General features: G+C 43.5%; 1 protein-coding gene and 1 non-coding gene across 7 annotated transcripts in view; both read right to left on the reverse strand.

Moving 5' to 3' along the window:
- sema3b (sema domain, immunoglobulin domain (Ig), short basic domain, secreted, (semaphorin) 3B) overlaps window positions 1-23,588 on the reverse strand; it is a 229,612-nt gene that overhangs the window by 65,956 nt on the left and 140,068 nt on the right. The gene's annotated exons all lie outside the window — the stretch shown is intronic.
- Window positions 10,325-10,431, reverse strand: LOC132378183 (U6 spliceosomal RNA). Its single transcript, XR_009506912.1, has one exon. It is a non-coding gene; the product is annotated as a U6 spliceosomal RNA (small nuclear RNA).

The raw sequence follows: 23,588 nt of genomic DNA on the forward strand, positions 1-23,588 counted from the left end.
CCTTTCCTCTTGTAGATGTGGACTATGCTGGCATCTTTCAACTGTTGTGGGACCTTTCCTTCGTTCCACATAGACTGGAAGAGCTCAGACAGCTTCTGCATCATGAATGGGCTTCTGCATCATAGACTTCAGCAGGGATTGCATCTGATCCTGGTGCTTTGCTCCAAGAAAGTTGCCTGATGGCTTTTCTGACTTCTTCTGTGGGGAGGTTGTCAAGGTCCAGCTTGATCTCCACCTGAGGTAGGTGAGCAATGGCCTCATCATTGATTTCCACAGGGCGGTTGAAGACCAGGTTGAAGTGTTCAGCCCATCTCTCCAAAATCTGCTTTTTCTCTGTCAGTAGCTGAGTCCCATCTGCACTGAGGAGGGGGGAGGAGCCAGAGGACTGAGGTCCATACATAGCCTTCAAAGCGTCGTAGAAACGCTTGGTGTCATGACTGTCTGCGTAGCCCTGGATCTCATCAGCCTTATTGCTGAACCAGACTATTATACCTCTGTTAAAATTAGTGAGGGTCACTAGAGACATGCCAAATCCCCTGAGCTTTCAGAGGAAGTACAGGCGTTGGTGTGATTCTTGGATGGAACATTAATGAACCGGAGCAGGGCAAATCCAACTGTAGCTTCAACATTCTCATCTGCCAGTGGAGATAGTTAACCCTTGCTCATCAAGTATCTGCCTCAGGAATATCAACGGGATCTGCTTCTGGAGGAAGAGCGTTCCAAAGACTCATGATGCTCTGAAGATCATCCTTAGCAGTGGAGGCTACCTCAGTAAAATTATTTAAGGTTGGATAGATTTTTGCATAGTAGGGGAATTAAGGGTTACGGAGAAAAGGCAGGTAGGTGGAGGTGAGTCTGTCAGATCAGCCATGATTATATTGAATGGAGGAGCAGGTTCGATGGGCCAGATGGCCTACTGCTGCTTCTATTTCTTATGTTCTTATCTCATTTCTGTTTAGACCAGAGGTCGGCAACCTGCGGCTCCGGAGCCACGTGCGGCTCTTTGATCTCTGTGATGCGGCTCCCCGTGGTTTGTTAGCTTTTGAAATGTAATTCGAAATTTGAAGATTATGGTGATCTTGTACAATCTGAAAACTTTGCGGAGACACCGTTTCCTGGCACATCCGAACCGGCTCACAATTAGCCAGCGTTCCGGCTAAGGGTGATAGCCTACGGGGGTTTGTGAGTACGTGTCTTTTGGAGCATCCGCGGCCACGGGGACGGGTTGAGGGAGGCTTTAAAGCAAGGCTGTTTAGTTCGAATAAAGTTACCTTTGACTGCAGTCTTTATTTTAGCGCTGCGTGTAGCACAGCGCTACAACGTGTTTTTTTATCGCTATTAATATACATCACAACTGCCAATGCCTGACACCTGCCAGCGCGCGCATTCTTTTAATTCTTCGATCCAAGGTAGGCTACCTACGGAGTAACCTTCAACCCAACGTCTTTTTTTCGGAGTTCAAAATGTTTTTGTTGCATGCAGAAATGTAATTTCGTTTTCTCTGCAGGAGTTCATCAATTTCATAAATGCAACACATTATAGTTTGTTTATACATAGCATAAAGGCAAAAAAAAAACCCGTTGTATGCAGTGTTATTTCATTTTGTGGCTCCCAGTGTTTTCTTTTCTGTGGGAAATGGGTCCATATTGGCTCTTTCAGTGGTAAACGTTGCCGACCCCTGGTTTAGACCATAAGACCATAAGAAATAGGAGTAGAATTAGGCCGCTTGGCCCCTGGTTGTTCCAATTTTCCTCTCAGTCCCAATCTTTTGCCTTCTCCCTGTATCCCTCTCTCTTTCCCTCTACCTCTCCCCCACCCCCCTCTCCCCCTCTCTCTCCCCCCCCCCCCCCCAGTGAGACCACACCTGGAGTATTGTGTACAGTTTTGGTCTCCAGGGTTAAGGAAGAACTATTGTCTATTGTCTCCCTCCCTTGATGCTGTTGGAGGATAGTGCTGGCGTCCTGGGTCTTGGGCAAGGTTTAATTGACACAGCTTATGGAATGGACTCTGTACTTCATGTTATGATGTGCTTCCGGTTTTTGGCCACTCCTGTTTTTGATTTTACTTTGGGTGATTTTGAACTGGGATGGACAAACACGGAGCTGAATTGAATATGCCAGGACTTTTTCGATTTTGTGTTATATTGTCGACATTTTCGGGTTCCATGGTTTTCTTTATTTTGTGGCTGTCTGTGAGGAAGGTGAATCTTAGGGTTGTATACTGTGATAATAAATGTACTTTGAATCTTTTTGAAGCATTGAAGTGTACAATGAAATGTTTTGATTGTGTGCTGGGGGCAGCCGGCTAACGTCACCATGCTTCCGGCGGCAACAGAGCCTGCCCACAACTAACTAAGGCTAATCTGTACATCTTTGGAACTTGGGAGGAAACCAAAACGCACAGAGAAAACCCACGCAGTCATGGGGAGAATATACAAATTCCTTACTGGCACACGACGGAATCGAACCCCCATTGCAATCACTGACGCTGCAAAGTATTACACTAAATCACGAGCTGGCAGCCAAACCTCGCTGTGAGACCACCGCATATCCCTCAGTGAAACTCTCAAATGCCCCTTTTAGGTAGAGATAGAGAATGAGGGCTCGCCAGGCAAACATAACCACTAAGTGGTGTGTAACACCAATAAACTAAACACAGTCCCACTCAGCACAACAGAGCCTGAGATTAAATTGCCCACAGAAGTGTTTTCTATGACTCATCAGGTTTCACTTCGACTCTATGAGTAATTTACATTCCCATACTTTCAGTCACAGTTTTAAAATTTTTTAAAAAGTTTTAAGATTAGCTTTATTTGTCACACACACAGGTCTTCTTCTGCCAGTCTGTTAAATTGTAAAAATCTCCCTCAAAAGATAATTGGCAGGTCAGCATTATTTGAACTACGCTATGAAACTGTGGAACTCAGTACCTAAAACTATACGGGGTGCAGACTCAGTAGACATTTTTTAAACATCAGCTCCAAGCCTATTTACTTAACCTTGTTTTTAACTAATATCTTTTTGTCATTTATTTTCATCTTTACTTTCAGTTTTAATTTTATTTTAGTTTTATGCTTTCATTTTGTCAAGCACCTTGAACTACGTCGTCTGTCTGAAAAGTGCTTTCTAAGTAAGTTATTATTAGTAACAACACACACAAGATGCTGGTGGAACACAGCAGGCCAGGCAGCATCTATAGGGAGAATCACCGTCGACGTTTCGGGCCGAGACTCTTCAGAGTGTCTTGACGAAGGGTCTCGGTCCGAAACGTCGACAGCGCTTCTCCCTATAGATGCTGCCTAGCCTGCTGTGTTCCACCAGCATCTTGTGTGTGTTGTTGTTTGAATTTCCAGCATCTGCAGATTTTCTCGTGCTTGCTTATTATTAGTAATATTATTACTACATTGAAATATGGATACAGTGAAATGTATCATTTGCATCCATGACCTTTGCAGACCGAGGATGTGCCTGTGTCACTGCACTTCCAGCACCAAGATCCTTGCAAACCCTAACTCATATGTCACTGGAATGTGGGAGAAAGCCAGAACACCAGGAGGAAACCCACATGGTCAAAGAGAAAGCATACAAGCGCCTCACTGACAGTGGCGGGAGTTGAACATGGGTCGTTGGTTAATGGGACGGAACAAAACAGTACAGCGCAGGAACAGACCACTTGGACCACAAAATCTGTGCCAAAAGGTACTAATCTGAAACTCTGGAGATTCTGCAGAAATCCACAGCAACACGTACAAAATGCTGGAGAAACTCAGCAGGTCAGGCAGCATCTACAGAAGGAAATAGACAGTTGACATTTCGGGCAGAGACCATTCATCAGGACTGAAAAGGAAAGTTTAAAGTGAATTTATAATCAAAGTATAGTACTATGCAAAAGTCTTCGGCACATACTGTATACGTAGCTCGGGTACCGAAAACTTTTGCACAGTACTATATTTGACAATGTGGAGTGAAGGGAGAATTTGTAAATCTGGTGGGAGCACAGGATGGTGCGGGGGGAGTGCTGTGGGAGGGGTGCGGGACAGGTGGTAGACAAGGAGTGTCGGCCATGGTGGGGGGGGGGGGGTGGTGTGGGTGCAAATTTGATTCCAAACAATTGGCTTGTTGATCATTACAGAATGTCTCTCTGGTGCTTCGTGCTTCCTGCTCCCTCCCCTCTCCCTGCCCCCCTTTCCCGCTCTCAGTCCACAATAGAGGCCCGTATCAGGATCAGGTTTATCATCACTCACATATGTCATGAAATTTGGTTTTTCTTGCGGCAGCAGTAAAGTGCAAAACATAAAATTACTGCAGTACTGTGCCAAAGTCTTAGGCACCTTAGCTATATATATATATATATGTGCCTAAGACTTTTGCAGAGTGTGTCACCATGTACAACTCTGAGATTCGTTTCTTTGCAGGTATTGCGGGGAAGGGTGAAGAAGCCAGAATAAGAAGAAGAAACTAATCCCATCTGTCTGTACATGATCCATCTCTCTCCATTCCCTTCAAGTTCATATGCTGTCTAAAAGCCTCTTGAACAACTATCACGTCTGCAATGTTCTGAGTGCAGGCATAGGGCCAGATAGTCTCTTTCACTAATTTGAAAAATGTGAGAGCATCTACAGCTAGTCTAGTAGCTTAACCACTACGTTACTGTATCCCGCTTTTTGATTTCTTCCTGATTCGAGGTCAGAATTCTCTCCAAATGCTCTCTGCTCACCAAGCAAGATCAGAAACAACGGAGTACGGTCAGAAAGTTGTGCTTTTCCAATCCTGCTCCAAAGGGTGATATTATCTTTAAAAATTAGCTTTATTTGTCACATGTACATCGAAACATCAAAATATACAGTGAAATGCGTCATTCGCATCAAATCAAATTTATACTGTGGTGGGGGCAAGTGTCACCAGACTTAGCCCACCAACATAGCATGCTATGTCTCACAAACCCTAACTGTACGTCTCTGGAATACGTGAGGAAACGACAATACCGGTGGGAAAACCATGTGGTCGTGGGGGGAGCGTACTAACTCCCTACAGGCAGCAGTGGGAATTCAACACCAGTTGGTGATTGGTGCCACTGTAGCTGCTTACGGTGACTGCTACATGACCATGCTGCCTTTTTTTAAAAAATCCTGGTGAGAGCACACTTGGAGAATTGTGTTCAGTTCTGGTCTCTTCATTATAGGAAGGACGTGGAATCTTTAGAGAGGGTGCAGAGGAGATTTACCAGAACGTTTCCTGGATTAGAGAGCACGTTTTATGAGGTTAGGTTGAGAGAGCTAGGGCTTTTCTCTCTGGAGTGAAAGAGGGTGAGAGGTGACTGGATAGAGGCATACAAGATGATAAGAGACAAAGATTGAGTGCACAGCCAGAGATTTTTTTCCCAGGCTGGAAATGGTTAATACATGAATATTTATTTATTTAGAGTAGGGGGTTCCTAAACCTTTTGATGCCATGAACCAATACCATTAACTGAGGGGTCTATGGACCACAGATTGGGAACCTGTGATTTAGAGAGAGAGCGTAGAACAGGCTCTTCTGGTCCAGTGAGCTGTGCAGCCCAGCAACCCACCTGTTGAACTCTAGCCCAATCACAGGACAAGTTAACCAATTACCCCACTAACTGGTACATCTTTGGACTGAACACCCAGAGGAAACCCACAGAGTCACAGGGAGAATGTACAAACTTCTTACTGGCAGAGCAGGAACTGAACTCTGAACTTTGACACCCCAAACTGTAACAATAGACAATAGGTGCAGGAGTAGGCCATTTGGCCCTTCTAGCCAGCACCGTCATTCAATGTGATCATGGCTGATCATACACAATCAGTACCCCGTTTCTTCCTTCTCCCCATATCCCTTGACTCCGCTATCTTTAAGAGCTCTATCTAACTCTCTCTTGAAAGCATCCAGAGAATTGGCCTCCACTGCCTTCTGAGGCAGAGCATTCCACACCTGCACAACTCTCTGGGTGAAAAAGTTTTTCCTCAACTCTGTTCTAAATGGCCTTACCCCTTATTCTTAAACTGTGGCCTTTGGTTCTGGACTCCCCCAACATCAGGAACATGTTTCCTGCCTCTAGCGTGTCCAATCCCTTAACAATCTTTTATGTTTCAATCAGATCCCCTCTCATCCTTCTAAATTCCAGTGTATTCCAGCCCAGTCGCTCCAATCTTTCAACATATGACAGTCCCGCCATCCTGAGAATCAACCTCGTGAATGTACGCTGCACTCCCTCAATAGCAAGAATGTCCTTCCTCAGCATCATGCAAATCACAGTGCTACCAAGGAGGGGGCATAATTTAAAGGGGAACGGAGAAAAGTATAGGGTGGATGTGAGGGGTAGAGGCAGTCCCATTAGGGACGTTTAAGAATCTCTTAGATAGGCATATAGATGACAGAGGACTATGGAGGAGGGAAAGATTAGATTGATCTTAGAGAAGGTTAAGAGTTTGGCACAACATCAGCCAAAGGGCCTGTACAGAGCTGTAATGTTCTATGTTCCATACTGCAGCACTTGGTCATACTGATGCACTGGAGAGATACAAAGGCGTTGCCACTGCTGGGGAATGAAGCAACGAGGAGAGATCTTGCTGGGTGATGTCATTTTCTTTGGAACACAGCCGCTTCAGGGTAGAATTAATTGATGCATATAAAATTATGAGGTCTAGACAAGGTTAACAGGAAGGGCCTATTTCCCAAAGCAGAGAGGTCAGTCACTGTGGATCACAGCTTTAACTTAACTGGTAGACAGATTACAAATCAAGAGGACTTGGAAGATTCATATCCTGCTGTGCAGAAGAAGAAGAGATGGGAAATAGGACGAATGTAGAATGTTAAAGGGTGGTATTGGGTCCTTCGGACCACGATTAGTGCCAATTTATTTAATCCTACTCTACGATGAATCTAACCTTCCTTCCTACACAGCCCATTAACCTCCATTTTTCTTGCATCCACGTGCCCATCTAAATATGGAACTTAGATTAGCTTTATTTGTCACAGGGAGTGAAATGTGTAGGTTGTGTCAAATCAAATCAGTGACAACCGTAAACACGAGAAAATCAGCAGATGCTGGAAATCCAAAGCACCACACACAAAATGCTGGAGGCACTCATCAGGCCAGGCTGCATCACTGGAAAAGAGTAAACAGTCAATGTTTTGGGCTGAGACCTTTCATCAGAATTGAAAAAGAAGGGGAAAAGTTCTTACCCTGACTCCACAAATGCTGCCTGGCCTGCTGAGTTCCTTCAGCGAGGACTGTGCTGGGCAACATGTAAATGTTGTCAAGCTTCCAGGGCCCACAACTTACTCACCCTAACAGTATGTCTTTGGAATGTGGGAGGAAACTCGAGCACCGGGAGAAAACCCATGCGATTGAGGGGAGAATGTACAATTTCCTTACAGACAGTGGCAAGAATTGAACCCCAATGTTTTAGCTGACACTGTAAAGTGATTGTGCTATCAGGTTGCACAAGAGTTTCTTAAAATGTCCCTATTGCATAGCCCATACCACCACCTCTGGCAGTGCATTTCAGGCATCAACCCTGACCTGTGACATCTCCACTAAACTTTCCTCCACAAACCTCAATCAGATCATTTCTCATATTAGCCGTTGCTGTTCTGGGAAAAAGGCGCTGGCTGTCGACTCTGTCTAAGCCTCTCATCATCTTATACTCTTCTGTCAAGTCAACTCTCATCTTTCTTCACTGGAAACTGAAAAGCCTGAGTTAGTTCAACTTTTTCTCTGAAGACGTGCTCTGTAATCCTGGCAGCATCCTTAAAAGTTTCCTCTGCAGCCCCTCTAAAGCTTCCATATCCTTCCTACAATGAGGGGACCGCATGAAGATAAGGAATATCTTTAGGCCATCGTGTACTTAGAGCCTTCGTGCCCTTCTCCTGTGATACAGTGATACCTTACGTCACCCACAGCATGAACAAGAGGGATCTCACAGTACTAATTTTCCAAGGAGTTCAGGAGTTCTACCATCGTTAAAAATGGTCTTCCTGATTGTTATTGGTGTACTGTGTGTGGGAAGTCACTGTGCTTTCATTATGACTATGGATACACTTCAAACGGTTAGGGATTGCCCTGGGATATCCCAAGGATCAAAGGGGTGTTATGGAGGCCAAACTTCTTCAATTATCATGACCCAATGGTCAAACACATAAATTTCTACCGCTATCCTCTCTCCCTTCAGGTGAATACAAAAGAATGGTCAATTTGCATAAGTTCAGAGCTCTGTACAGTAATCAAACTGGGAATGTAATGGCTACCTCAGGCTAACTGCCAACATATGCAGCAAGAGCAGTTAGAAAGCACTCTGCAATTAACCCAGTCTGACCTGCAAAGACAACTGAGCAAATGCATTTCCCAAAACATCCAAATTACTCTGTACACTGCCAACATCTGTTAGCCTGGGCTATCATAGACTAATAAATAGCGACTTTAAAAGATACCTATTAACTAACACAACAATTGTAATCTACTCCTCTCCTGGCATTAAACTGTTTTTGTAGTGGTGCCTCTGTGCAACATCTGCTTAGACCTAAGCCATGCTCACCAACACCGTGAGTGTAATGCTGTCCACACAGGCCAATATATACATATCTATATACACACACATTTAATAGTTAAATTAAGTAGCGCAAAAGCAGAACTAAAAAAGTAGTGTGGTAGTGTTCATGGGGTTCAACATCCATTCAGAAACTGGATGTCAGAGGGGAAGAAACTGTTCCTGAGTCATTGACTGTGTGTCTTCAGGCTCCCGTACCTCCTCCCTGATGGTAGCAATGAGAACAGGGCGTGTTCTGGTGATGGGGTCCTTAATAATGGATGCATTCTTTTTGAAGCAAAGGATTACAGGAGGAATGGAGACAGGCTAACCGCCAATGACATCAATGGATCTGGGGTTGAGAGGGTAAACAGCTTCAAGTTCCTCGGCATCCACATCACTGAGGACCTTATGTGCTCTGTACACACCGGCTGTGTGGTGAAAAAAGCACAACAGCACCTCTTTCACTTCAGACAGTCGAGCAAGTTTGGTATGTGCCCCCCAAATCCCAAGAACTTTCTACAGGGGCATGATTGAGAGCATCCTGACTGCTGCATCACTGCCTGGTATGGGAACTGTATCTCCCTTAATCGCAGGAGTGTAGTACAGACAGCCCAGCGCATCTGTAGTTGTGAACTTCCCATGATTCAGGATATTTACAAGGACAGGTGTGTAAAATGGGCCCGTAAGATCATTGGGGATCCAAGTCATCCCAATCACTATCTATTCCAGCTGCTACCATCCGGGATACGGTACCGTAGCATAAAAGCCAGGACCAACAGGCTCCGGGACAACTTCGTCCACCAGGCCATCAGACTGATGAACTCACACTGATTCGAGTGTACTCTATATTACATTGACTATTCTGTTTATTATAAATTACTATGATTGCACATTGCACATTTAGATCCGAGACGTAACATGAAGATTTTTATTCCTCATGTATATGAAGGATGTAAGAAATAAAGTCAATTCAATTCTTTGAAGAAGTCCTGGATACTACAAAGGCTAGAGCCCATGATGGAACTGACTAAGTTTACAACTCTTGGCAGCTTACTTCGATCCTGCCTAGTAGCCACACCCCTTTACCAGATGGTGATGCAGCCCGTTTGAATGCTCTCCACTATATACCTCTAGAAGTTTGCCAGTGTTTCAAGTAACACAGCAAGTCCCCTCAAACTCCAAATGAACACTGTAATGAATATTGCACGGTAGTCTAGTGGTTATGTTACTGGGCTAATATTCCAGAAATCTGAACAACAGAGCAGAAGATTTAGTCCACTTCTCACCACTGCAACTGAGGGGATTTACATTTTGTTTATTAAATAAATCTGGAATAAAAAGTGAACATCTGTGATGGTGAACACTAGATGATTGTATAAACTCATCTGGTTCAACTAACATTGTTTGGGGAAGGAAATCTCAGTTTTCGAGTTCAAGAGGCTGGAGTGATGCTTGAACCCAGCAGCGAGGACTCAGTAACAGTTCCACTAAGCTGGCACCACCTCAGAGAGGCCACATTGGTAAAACTTGCACCATACGGGGGGACCAACGGTGTGGTCAAGCTGTCTGGTCCCTGGACACCTCATCAGAATGCAATTGTCCCTGGAAGGATGGACAAGAGAAGCACAGGCTTGAGCATTAAACTAGAAACAGATGCAGACACACTTGCCAAGGGAATCTTGGATCTTAAGATATAGAACATTTTTTTCTTTTCAACCAATTTTATTGAATATAATTTGTAGAAAAATCCAGACTAGTCTTGGGCTTTATATAAAAAATATGGAACAATTCACAAATTTACATGTTACCCTTGTGCAAAAGCCATGCTAATTTTCTCTGCATCATTCCACTTTTACTATATGTGCTTTCGATGTGAGCACAGAACTTAGCACAGTGTAGGCCTTTTGGTCTGCAATGTTGTGCTAACCCTTTAAATAACTCTGAGATCATTCTAACCCTTACTCCTACATAGCTCTCCATTCTTATAAAATATAGAAGCACAGCACAGGCCCTTTGGCCTGTGTAATTGTGCTGACCTTTCAAACAACTCTAAGTTCAATCTAATCATCCCCCTCCCACTCACATAGCCCTCATTTCTATAGGACATAGAAGCACAGTACAGGCCCTTTGGCCCATGATGCAGTACTGACCGAAGTTTCTGTTCCCTTCTACTCTGCTCCCTACTTGCCCAGCCTCCACTCACCCTGTTTCCTTCCCCTCCTCCACTCTTTCCATCACGTCTGCCCTCCCCGCTTGCTATCCTAGTGTCCATGTTTAACCTTCTCTTCATCAGATTCCATCATCTTCACACTATCAGCTCCCAGCTTCTGGCATCATTCCTACTCTCCTCTCCCTCAACAGTCAATCACCAAATCACTTGGATTCACTATCAAATGCCAGCTCATAATCACCTCCTTCCTCTGCCAGTAAAGAGTTATGTATTGAGGGTTGTTTCATGACAGAATAAGGAACGGAAGTAGGAATAGGTTGATCTGCCAGTGGCTGACCCAATCTAGGTCTTCACTTTCAGGCATGGTGTCCATTGCCACTGACACACTTACAGTCCAAAAGCTTTTCAATCTCAGCCTCAGTTTGGGTCAGTTCACGGTGAATGGCTAGCCCAGAACCCCATAGAGAGCTGCCGTCAATCTGCAGTGTGCATTTTTGTGAGAAGGGGTATATACCGCACTCGCAAGCCTATGCAAGATGCACAGCATAGAACATGTGGGAGCATGAAATGTTGTTACATCTGACCTCTTACTCAACCCTAGACTCTGTGCCAAATCCAGAAGCTTTCTAGCAAAATAGTGAGACAAAGGACAAGATACGCTGCATATCTGGCCCCTCAGGACTAGATTCATAGTCATAAAGCACAACAGCACAGATATATGTCCTTCAGCCCATCTAGTCCATGCTGAACCAGGAATCTGCATACTCCCATTGAACTGCACCAGAACCACAGCCCTCCATACTGGCCCCATCCATGTACCTACACAAACTTCCCTTGAACATTGCAATCGAGATTGCAACCACCACTTACACTGGCAGCTTGCTCCACCCTCTCACCGAGTGAAGAGTTCCCCCAATGTTCTCCTTAAATATTTCACCTTTCACACTTAACCCATGACCTCTATTTGTAGTCTCACCCAGCCTCACTGGAAAAAGCCTGCTTGCATTTACCCATCTCTACCCCTCATAAATTTCTGTACATCTATCAAATCTTCCCCTCTATGTTCTACATTTCAGGGAATAAAGTCGTAACCAACTTATCCCCTTAACTCCAATCCTGGGAATTTTTTTTAAAATTTTCTCTGTGCTCAGCAGAGAAATATGACTACAGCAGTTATATTTGGTGGAGTTTACTCTGGCCAAATGTGAGGTGTTGCTCCTTGGGAAATCAAATGTAAAGAGGTCGAGAGAAAGATACTTTATTGATCCCAAAGGAAATTACAGTGTCACAGTAGCATTACAAGTGCACAGATGCAAATATTGGAAGAAAAGTAGAAAGAATAAAAAATAAGTTACCACCACGAATAGTCTAACAGGATGGGTCATCACTTCCCCAGCTATAGGTTGCTTATTATAGAGCCTAATGGCCGAGGGTAAGAATAACCTCATATAGTGCTCTTTGGAGCAGTCCAGTAGTCTTAGTCTATTACTAAAATTGGTCCTCTGTTTAGCCAAGGTGGCATGTAGAGGGTGAGAAACATTGTCCAGAATTGCCAGGATTTTCTGTAGGGTCCATTGTTCTCCCACAATCCCAGTGTGTCCAGTTTGACTCCTATAACTGAGCCCGCCTTTCTAATCATTTTATTGAGCCTGTTGGCATCACCCGTGTTGATGCCATTGCCCCAGCACACGGCCACATAGAGGATTGTACTGGCAACAGCAGACTGGTAGAACATGTGAAGGAGAGGCCTGCATACTCTGAAGGACCTCAGTCTTCTCAGGAAGTAGAGGCGACTCTGGCCCTTCTTGTACACAATCTCTGTGTTGGTGCCTCACTCAAGTCTGCCACTCAGGGGCATGCCCAGGTACTTGTTACTGACAAGACCCTGAACAGTCTTGATATGCAGAGGGATTTTGTGGTCCAAGTTTATAGTTACCCAAAGTGGCTATACAGGTTGTTAGGGTGGTAAAAAAGCATACGGCGTTCTTTCCTTCATTAGTTGAAGTGTTAAGTTCAAGAGTTATAAAATTACATTACAATGCTATAAAACTCTAATTACAGCTAAAATCATGCATTCATTTCCGGTCTCACCCCATAATAGGAAGGATGTCAAGTGTTTAGAGAGGGTGTGGAAGAGGTTTACCAGGATGCTGCTTAGATTAGAAAGCATGTAATATAAAGAGAGATTAAACAAACTTGGGTTGCCCATGATTAAGGACCCCCCACCCCCAGGTCATGCCCTCTCCTCATTGCTACCATCAGGGAGTAGGTACAGAAGCCTGAAGGCATATACTCAGCGATTCACGAACAACTTCATTCCCTCTGCCGTCAGATTTCTGAATGGACAATGAACCCATGCAGACTACCTCACTACGTTTCTGCACTACTTATTTAACTCAACTTTTAAAATATATCAAGTCAAGTCAACTTTTATTGTCATTTTGACCTTAACTGCTGATACAGTGCATAGTAAAAATGAGACATCGTTTTTCAGGACCATGGTGTTACATGACACAGTACAAAAAACTACACTGAACTATATAATAAAAAAAACCAGAGAAAGCTACACTAGACTACAGACCTACACTGGACTGCATAACATATATACATCTTACTGTAATTCTGTTTTTGTTATGCACTGCAATCTACTGCTGTAATAACACATTTCACAACATATACCGGTGATATCAAACCAGATTCTGATTCTGATTTTGAAGCTTCTGGGGCTGAGGGAAAACCTAACATAAGATTATTAGATGCATAAATACAGCAGACAGCCAGAATCTTTTTTCCCCAGAGCTGAAATGTCTCATACCTGAGGGGAATTAAATGAGGGGAAAAATTCAAAGGAGGTGTGTGAGGTAAGTGTACTTTTTTGGAGAGTAGTGGGTGCCTGGAATGTGCTACCAGGGGTGGATGTGGAGGCAAATGTAATGGAGGGCCTTAGAAAGGCACGAGGGTGTGAAAAGTATGCAGAGACATAGACAGAATGGATTAGTGCCTGTCTGATCACACTCCTATAGACCACCTTACTGTGTTAAATGAGCTTTATATAAAGAGGTGAGTGGATGGGATGGTGGAAAAGTGGCTTATTTGCTTTTGTTGGCTTGTTATGTTGTTGTTTCTGCCTGTAATGAGCACTGTCAGCCTGCTTTGTAGGCCCCAGAATGTGCAGCAATATTTGTGGGCTGCCCTCAACACATCCTTGGGTGTGCTGATTGTTAATGCGAACAACATGTTCTGATGTATGTGTGATAAATAAATCTGAATTATATTTGCATTATTGTAAATTACAATTCTTGGAGCCTTTCGACTACCCAGACCAGAATCTCAGATGGTGACGAGGGTGTGTTCAGGAGCAAAACATACCAGCTAGTTGAGTGGTGTCGCAGCAACAACCTTGCACTCAATGTCGGTAAGGCCAAAGAGCTGATTGTAGACTTCAGAAAGTGTCAGACGAAGAAAAACAAACCAATCCACACAGAGGGATCAGAAGTGAAGAGAGCGAGCAATTTCAAATTCCTGGGCCTCTATCTCTGAGGACCCAACCCGGTCCCAACATATTGATGCACCTAAAAAGGCGGCAAGACAGTGGCTTTATTTCATTGAGTTTGAGGAGATTTGGTATGTTACGTAAAACACTCAAAAATTTCTGCCGATGCACTGTGGAGAGCATTCTGACTGGCTGCAGCTTTGACTGGTACGGGGAATTAATGCACTGGATTGAAATAAGCTGCAGAGTTGTAAAATTAGTCAGCTCCATCATGGGCACTAGCCTTTGTAGTATCCAAGGCATCTTCAAAGAGCAGTCATTAAGGATCTCCACAACACAGGACATGCCCTCTTCTCATTGCTACCATCAGGAACAGGGTACAGAAGCCTGAAGGCACACACTCAGCAATTCAGGAACAGCTTCATCTCATCTGCCATCCAATTTCTGAATGGAGATAGAAACCGTGAATATGTATTACATTGTATTGCTGCCGCAAAGTTAATATTTTTCACAACATATATCAATGATATTAAACCTGATTCTGATACTGACTTCAGCTGCATTTCTTCAGAAGATAATCTCAGCACCCTTTGACCTTTATGACAGAAAAGTGTAGCATCAACTCCATTCCGTGCCTTAAAGCACTCTGAGAGCTCGTATTTCTGAGTGGCATGTTGCCACAAAACAATCCCAAAACACTTAACCACAATAATAGAGTATTATGAAATCAGTCATTTGCTAACATAACCACAACCATCCCCTCATTGTAAGGAAATCTGATGAAACACATCTGATCCGAAGAGATTTCTGCGAGATAAACCGGCTTGAAGTTCTGAGCCGAGTACAAAAGATCAACATAATTTCCACAAAATAGAGGCAAGAATTTCATACAAGCTAGTTTGAAAAGTTTTCAATCTTTTTGCTCCTGCAGTATCACCCTGTATTTTATGAACAGCACAATTTAGTAAAAGGAAAGAAGATTTTAAGGTGAAGAAGAATTGAAATGCTGAAGTAAAGATACCAAACAGAGGTGAGGTTTGCTGCATCAGTCAGCTACACACTCAGTTAACAACCTCCTCCCTTGCCCTGGACGAACATGATATTCTTTGTTTACAGTGGATTACTTTCAATGGTGTAGATGTGTTAAAAGCTTGAAATCAATACTGAGTTGTTGGATATCTTGCCCTTTGCTCTCTGAAGACAAGAAAGCTAAAAACTTCAAAGAGGAGAGGTGAAATGCCATAACAGAGAAGATGAATTCCTGGTACTTACAATCGAGCTTTAAGTACTGGGTTCCATGACCTGAATATACCTGCTCTTCCCGAGTGTGCTTTGATGCTAAGTGTGTGAGGAGAGCAGAGGGACAGCCAGAGGCACGGTTACATTTGAAACGTGGAAATGACCTGTTTCATGGACTCAGTCCTAGCCCGCTGCCATGTCTGTCAATCCCTTCTCTCTTCACGAAAGCTTCTTACTGTCGCTTGGGTCTTTTTGCAACATTCCATTGAGTTTTTGTCAGAGAAGGGCGGCAGAAAGACTTGCATTTCCACAGCGTTGGTCACAGCCCCAGAATGTTCTCAAGTGTCCTGCAGTTAATTTGAGTGTTGTGTAACTGAGGAAGATAGAGCCAATATGCATATAAGACATAGGAGCAGAATTAGGCCTTTCAGCCCATAGATTCTGCTCAGCCATTCTATCACGCCGATAACCCCCTCAACCCCATTCTCCTGCTTTCTCCCCATAACTTTTGACACCCTTACTAATCAGGAACCCAATAACTTGGCCAGCTGTGACAATGAGTTCCATAGATTCACCATTCTCTGGCTAAAAAGAAAATCCTCCTCCTCTCTGTTCTAAAGTTCAAAGTAAATTTATTATCAAAGTATGTACTGTACTGTATGTCATTATGTAGTGGTTTGAGATTCACTTTCTTGCTACATGGATAAAAGGACTTTCTTGTTGCAGTTAAAGAAATATCTTTCTATTCTGATGCTGTGCGTTCTGGTCTTTGTCTCTCCAAAAGCTAACTACACTTATTGATCATCATTTACCTGGTTTTGAAGATAACTTACTTCCACTTTAGTTTAGAGACAAGATAAAATTTAAGATTAGCTTAATTTGTCACATGTAGAGTGAATTGTGTAGTTTGCATCAAATCAAACCAGTAAGAATTGTGCCGGGCAGCCCCTGCAAGTGTCACCACACTTCCAGCACCGACATAGCATGTCCACAACCCACTAAGCTCCAACCATAGGTCTTTGGAATGTGGGAGGAAATCGGAACCCCTTAGGAAGCAAATGCAGTCACGAGGAGAACATCCAATCTCCTAACAGGCATCAGCGGGAATTCAACACCAATCAGTGAAAAGTGGCGTTGTGTAAGGTGATGCACCAACTGCCGTGCTACCGTGCTGGTGTGAGGTGATTGAGAAGGCAATAGTGGGGTGGGAATTGCCTGATCTGACAAAAGTTTATAGAATTAATTGAGAGATAGGATCCTTTTCCTTGGTTTGAGACATCTAATACTAGAGGACGCACATTTAAGTTGAGAGGGGAAAAGTTCAAAGGAGACGTGCAGGCAAGTTTTTTATCAATAGAAATACTGATGGGTTCCTGGAATGTGCTGCCAGGGCGATGGTGGAGGCAGGAATGATGGAGGCATTTTAGATAGTCAGATGAATAAGCAGGGAATGATAGGATAAGGACCAATGCAGAAAGAAAGGATTAGGTGTCATTAGCCTAATAAGTTTGGCTCAATGCTATTAGCATGGGCGCCAATGTGGTGTAGCAGTTTGCATAAACTATTACAGCGCCAGTTCGATCCTGCTGTTGTTTGCAAGGAGTTTGTACACTCTCCCCATAACCATGTGGGTTTCCTCCAGGTGCTCCAGTTACCTACCATATTCCAAAGACGTATGGGTTAGTAGGTTAATTGGTCACATGGGTGTAATTGGGGTAAGGACTCGTGGGGCGGAAAGGCCTGTTACTGTGCTGTATTTCTAAATCTAAATCTGAACAACAATGTGGACCAAAGGGCCTCTCCCTGAACTTTCGGTGATCTACGCCATCACTCAGAGGCATAGAAATGTTCCAGGTGACTGCAATATTTATTTGTTCTCCTTTTCTTGAAGTGTGTAAGACCATAAGATATGGGAGCAGAATTAGGCCATTTGACCGATTGAGTCTGCTCCATCATTTCCTCACGGCTGAACCATTTCCGTCTCAGCCCCAATCTTTCGTCTTCTCCCCATATCCCTTCATGCCCTGACTAATCAAGAATCTATCAAACTCTGTCTAAAAAATACCCAATCACTTGGGCTCCACGGCTGCCTGAGGCAACGAATTCCACAGATTCACCACTCCCTGGCTAAATAAATTCCTCCTCATCTCTATTCTAAATGGACGTCCCTCTATTCTGAGGCTGTGCCCTCTGGTCTTAGACTCCCTCACCATAGGAAACATCCTCTTCACATCCACTCTGTTCAGGCCTTTCCACATTCGATAGGTTTCAATGAGATCCCCCCCTCAATCTTCTGTATTCCAGTGAGTACAGGTCCACAGCCATCGAACGCTCCTCATATGATAAGCCTTTCAATCTCAGAAACAATTACAGCTCCCAAGCAACCTAACGCGTTTTGAGTAAATGTATTTTCCTGGTGTTTGCTAAGCACAAGACCACAGGAGAATGCCACATCAGCTTCGGTCAAACTAAAGACATAATCATTCCTATCAGACATGGCATGCAGGACAAGGAGAAAAATATCTCGGCACCATACAGAGATCATCTTAATAAAAACAAAACACGTATTTGACAGAACAGCCAAAGGAATATCATCGGATATAATGGAACGTGCGACTTCTGAGGCCATTTAAGAGTTAAACAGTATTCAAACCCATTATGCAAATAGGATCAGAGTCTGACTCGCTGAGCAGATGCATTAACTGAGAACAGCAGGTCCTGGTTAAGCGGTGAATCCCAGAAGGCAGTTCCACGCAGATTATTCGATATTTTTCTTTGCGAAACAACTGGGTGAAGGGCCAAAGCATGAGTTGCAGTTTGCCGCCAAGGACCAAAGGAGATGAATAAAATCAAAATGGTTTGCAGGCTGGGACGGGACTGCCTGGTAAATAGACACTGTCGTAAAACACCTGTACAGCTGATCCCTGATTACGAGGAAGGGGTTGCTTTCCCAGAAAATGGACCACGCGACTCTTTTCACTAACACGAGGCTACATCATCTGCATTCACCTCAAGAAACACAAGCTGAAACAAAAAAAACTTGTATTTATTTATGTTGTTCGGAAAAAATTCCCAGCATCAAGGGCATTTTCAAAACGTGATGCCTCAAAAAGGTGGCATCCATCATTAAGGACCCCCACCAACAGGACCTTCCCTCTTCTGATTACTGCCGTCAGTGAGGAGGGAACGAGAGCTTGAAGGCACACAATCGATGTTTTAGGAACAGCTTCTTCTCCTCTACCATCAGATTTATGAGTGGTCCAGAAATCCGTGAACACTACCTCACTATTTGTGCTCTCTTTTTGCTCGATATAGTACTGCGCAAAATGTGGGTATAGATAAACCAATTGTTTGGAATCAAATGATCTTGCCTGATGTCTGAGGGCCAGATCTGCACCTGTGCCACTGCAGAACCCTGGCACTCCCCTCTGCCCCCGGTCCCACACCCCTCCTGTGGCGCTCCACCCTAGCAATTCCCAGCATCCTTTGCTCCTGAGAGATTTACAAACTTGTTCTCTACTCCACATTGACAAATGCAATACTGTGCAAAATTTTGGGCACCTCAGTTACGTGTATGTGCCTAGGGATTTTGCACAGTACTGTACATACAGTACATCTTCCTTATTCTAATGTATAGTATATTTTATATATTGCATTGTATTGCTGTCAGAAAACAACAAATTTCATGACCTATGTCAGTGATAGTAAACCTGATTATGATTCTCCCCTTGTAAAGGCAGGTTTTATCCTGCATCTGAAAAAAACATTGGGGTAGTGATTTGTGAACTCTGTAGGACAAATTTCCATAACCTGAACAGATAGAATGAGGGGAGGGGTCACCTGTACAGAACCGTGTGGCTATATGACTCTAAATGGGGCAATGGCAACAGCTTGTGAAGAGGAAAAGAAACAAGAATTAGACCTGTACTTATGCATCCAAGGGGCCTTGCTGTTGAGTCCTTATTAACAATTGAAAGTTCTTTATTGATTGGAGATTGTTCAATGCTAGGACGATGTTCTTTTTCCATGATGCTTCATGGTCTAAAGTGGCAGGATGTGATTTAGTCGCCACTATTGTTTTATTATTCGATGAAACAACAGATTGGGTAAAATCCAGGCCCCTTGACTGTTTCCATGGCACATTGTGAATGCGTGAAGACAGCCTTGGAATAAACAATGGAACAAACGAGGCAGGACAGCAACAAGTAGGATCTGTTGTCTTGGAGGAATTATTTCCTTTCCAGGATTCCTGCTCACAATAACACTTGTCATGCTCTCATTAATTATCACCAACAGTAATCGTGAGAAATAGACAAGGAACTCCGAGGTACTCCTTGAAGCTGATTTGGAACAGTTGGAAATGTAAAAGAATTGTCCTGGGACCAGCATGTTAAATGCCTTTACAAAGAAGGCAGGGCAGCACCTCTACTTTCTTAGAAGTTTGTGCAGATTCAGTATGTCATCTAAGACATTGTCAAACTTGTACGGGTGCACAGTGGAGAGTATCCAGACCAGTTGCATCGAACCCTGCCATCCAGGCGATGCTCTCTTCTAACAGCCGCCATCAGTTATGAAAGGTATACTGGCTTTAGAGGTGGTGCAGAGGAGGTTCACCAGGTTGATTCCAGAGATTAGGGTGTTAGACTATGAAGAGAGATTGAGTCGCCTGGGACTGTGCGGACTGGAAATCAGAAAGGTGAGAGGAGATCTTATAGAAATATATAAAATTATGAAAGGGTTAGATAAGATAGAGGCAGGTAAGTTGTTTCCACTCGTAGGTGAGACTCGAAAAAAGGGACATAGCCTCATGATTCAGGGGAGTAGATTTAGGATAGAGATGAGGCGGAACTGCTTTTCCCAGAGAGTGGTGAATCTGTGGAATTCTGTCCCAATGAAGAAGTGGAGGCTGCCTCAGTAAACATATTTAAGACAAGGTTGGATAGATTTTTGCATAGTTGGGGAATTAAGGGTTATGGCATAAAGGCAGGTATTTGGAGATGAGTCCATGGCCAGTTCAGCCATGATCTTATTGAATGGCAGAGCAGGCTTGATGGGCCAGATGGCCAACTCCTGCTCCTATTCCTTGTGTTCTTATCAGGACTGCGGTACAGGAGTCCCAGGTTTAGAAACAGTTATTAGCCATCAGACTCCTGAACCAGCGTGGATAATTTCACTCAACTCTGAACTGATTCCAGGACCTATGGACTCATTTAGTGTTCTCTGTATTTATGTATTTTCCTACTTGCTTACTTATTTACTATTTACTTTGAATTTGCAGTTTACCTTCTTTTGTACATTAATTACTTGTCAGTCTCAGTGCATGGCTTTTCATTGATTCTATTGTATTTCTTTGTTCTACTGTAAATGCCTGCAAGAAAATGAATCTCAGGGCAGTATATGGTGATATATAAGTACATTGATAATAAATTTACTTTGAGCTTTGAAATAATAGAAGTTGCCTACCAACAGTGAACAGGAACAAGTATAGTAGTATCTACTAATCTAATGTTTGGAGTACTTGTAAAGATGCTGGTCTTGGATTAATGCAATAAATAGGGAAATCAGGATAGGTCCCTATATATTCATTTGCATATATGATTTTGCCGTTGTTAACAATTTAAAATAAAGGCTTACAATTGACTATGGTTATCCTCACAATTTGGTAACTCTAATAAAAATAGTTTCAAAATTTCCAGCTGAGTTTAATTACATAGATCCCTGAGGCTTCCTTGCATAAGCAGAGTTGCCAAGACTTAAATCTTAGTTTGGATGCAGAGTCACAGAATATTTTGATTTAGTTGCATCTGAATCAGATTTATCAGCAGCGACTTATAACAACATAAAATCTGTTGTTTTGCAGCAGCAGTACAGTAAAAAGTTATAAAATTATGATGAACTGAGACGATAAATCAATTGTGCAGAAATAAAGGAACAACAAGGCAGTGTTCTAAATTGTTTATTGTTATTCTTCCGTTGTTCTTTTTTGCGCCTTGTGGCACATCGGGCTGGTAACCTTTTCTGTCTCTTTAACATTTGTCTGTTTTTTACAAGGCTGAGTTGCTAGCTCAACGCTCAATCCAGCACAGATGGAAAGCGTGCAAGGAGCCAGCTGGATTTGAACCCAGGACCACTCACATCAAAGTCAGGTGTAGATACCACTACACCACCAGCCGGCATAATCCTTCTTCAGCACGTGAGTGTAAAGGGGAAGGAAATTATTGGAATCACTGACTAGGAACTTTGAAGAGGCGTCTAAGAATTTAAAACTAGTACTGCTATTGGGAGCCAGAGAAGCCGCTGTGTCACTGCCGTAGTTTCTTTGGTTCATGGGCTCACAGTTGTTCAGAAATAATTTGTAGTCTGTAGGTTGTCAGTGAATAATTAGTAGTGCGGCTTCCTCATTGGTCTGCAGGGGAAGGCCACAGGAGTGAAGGAGTTAGCTTTACTTTACACAGCCTTGTCACTCAAGCTTTGTGCAGGCAGACACACAATATACCAGAGCGGGGGTCGGCAACCTGCGGCTCCCGAGCCATTTGTGGCTCTTTCACCTCTGTGCTGCGGCTCCCTGTGGCTTTGGGAAATAATTGGTCAGTATTTAATTAAAATGTATTTTATGTTAGTTTGTTAGCTTTTGAAATGTAATTATGGTGATCTTGTACAACCTAAGTGTAGCGACACATTTCCTGCCACATCCGAAACGGCTCACAATTAGCCAGCATTCCGGCTAAGGGAGATAGCCTACGGGGGTTTGTGAGTACGCGTCTTTTGCAGCATCTGCGTCCATGGGGGCTGGGTTGAGGGAGGCTTAAAAGCAAGGCTGTTTAGTTCGAATAAAGCTATCTTTGACTGCAGTTTACTGACACCGCTACAACGTGTTTTTATCGCTGGCTGTCCAGACGGAAGGTGCTGAAACGCTTTGTCGCGTGTCTGGAAGAAGTGAAAACTTTCCTGGGCAGCAAAGGGCTCACCTTTCCTGAGCTGGAACAGCCAGAGTGGCTGGAAAAGCTACACTTCATGGTAGACATGACAGCGCACCTGAACACGCTGAACACAGCTCTTCAGGGGAAAGGACGTACAGCCCTGCACATGTTGGAGGATGTTTTGGCATTCGAGCGCAAGTTGACAGTGCTTGCCAGAGATTTACAGAAAGGCACTTTGTCTCACTTCCCCAATTTGAGAGAGTTCAAACAAGGTCATGACATGATAATTTCGGAGTATTTACATTCTGCAATCATCGCAATGCAAACATCGTTTGGGAAACGCTTCTGTGAGTTCAGAGAGGAAAAAAACACATTATCCTTCCCGGTCACTCCCTTAAGCATCGATCCTTCCCTACTGAATACGACTGCATTGGCAGGTGTGAGTCAACCTGATCTTGAGATGGAACTGGCCGACATAGCCGACAAAGACATATGGGTGTCCAAGTTTAGACGCTTGACAGCAGACCTTGAAGATGTTGCCCGTCAGAAGGCCGTTCTTGCTCAGAAACACAAATGGAGTGATATTGAAAACCTCACAGATGACAGCTGGCTGACGTTATTTTTGGTTTGCTGCTGGCGGAAAATTTAAGTTCGGCGTTTTTCATAAATACAAGAAGGACTCAAATAGACATTGAATATTTTACTTAAAAGTAACTTTCAACCCAACGTCTTTTTTTCGGAGTTCAAAATGTTTTTGTTGCATGCAGAAATGTAATTTCGTTTTCTCTGCAGGAGTTCATCAATTTCATAAATGCAACACATTATAGTTTGTTTATACATAGCATAAAGGCAAAAAAAACGTTGTATGCAGTGTTATTTCATTTTAAATGTCAAACGGGTTTTGCGGCTCCCAGTGTTTTCTTTTCTGTGGGAAACGGGTCCAAGTGGCTCTTTCAGTGGTAAAGGTTGCTGACCCCTGTACCAGAGGAACTTAGCAAGTCAGATGGCATCTATAGAGAGGAATAAACAATCAACGTTTTGGCCAAGACCCTTCAGGACTGGAAAGGGAAGGTGAAGAAGCCAGAATAAGAAGGTGAGGTGAGGGGGTGATAGGAGAACCTCGCTGAGGAAGAGGATAGGGTGAATCAAGAAGCTTGGAGATGATAGGTGGAAAAGGCTGAGGAAGAAGGAATCTGATAGGAGGAGCGAGTGGAC

Source organism: Hypanus sabinus, chromosome 19 (genome assembly GCF_030144855.1).
Source record: "Hypanus sabinus isolate sHypSab1 chromosome 19, sHypSab1.hap1, whole genome shotgun sequence".
Taxonomy (NCBI): Eukaryota; Metazoa; Chordata; class Chondrichthyes; order Myliobatiformes; family Dasyatidae; genus Hypanus; species Hypanus sabinus.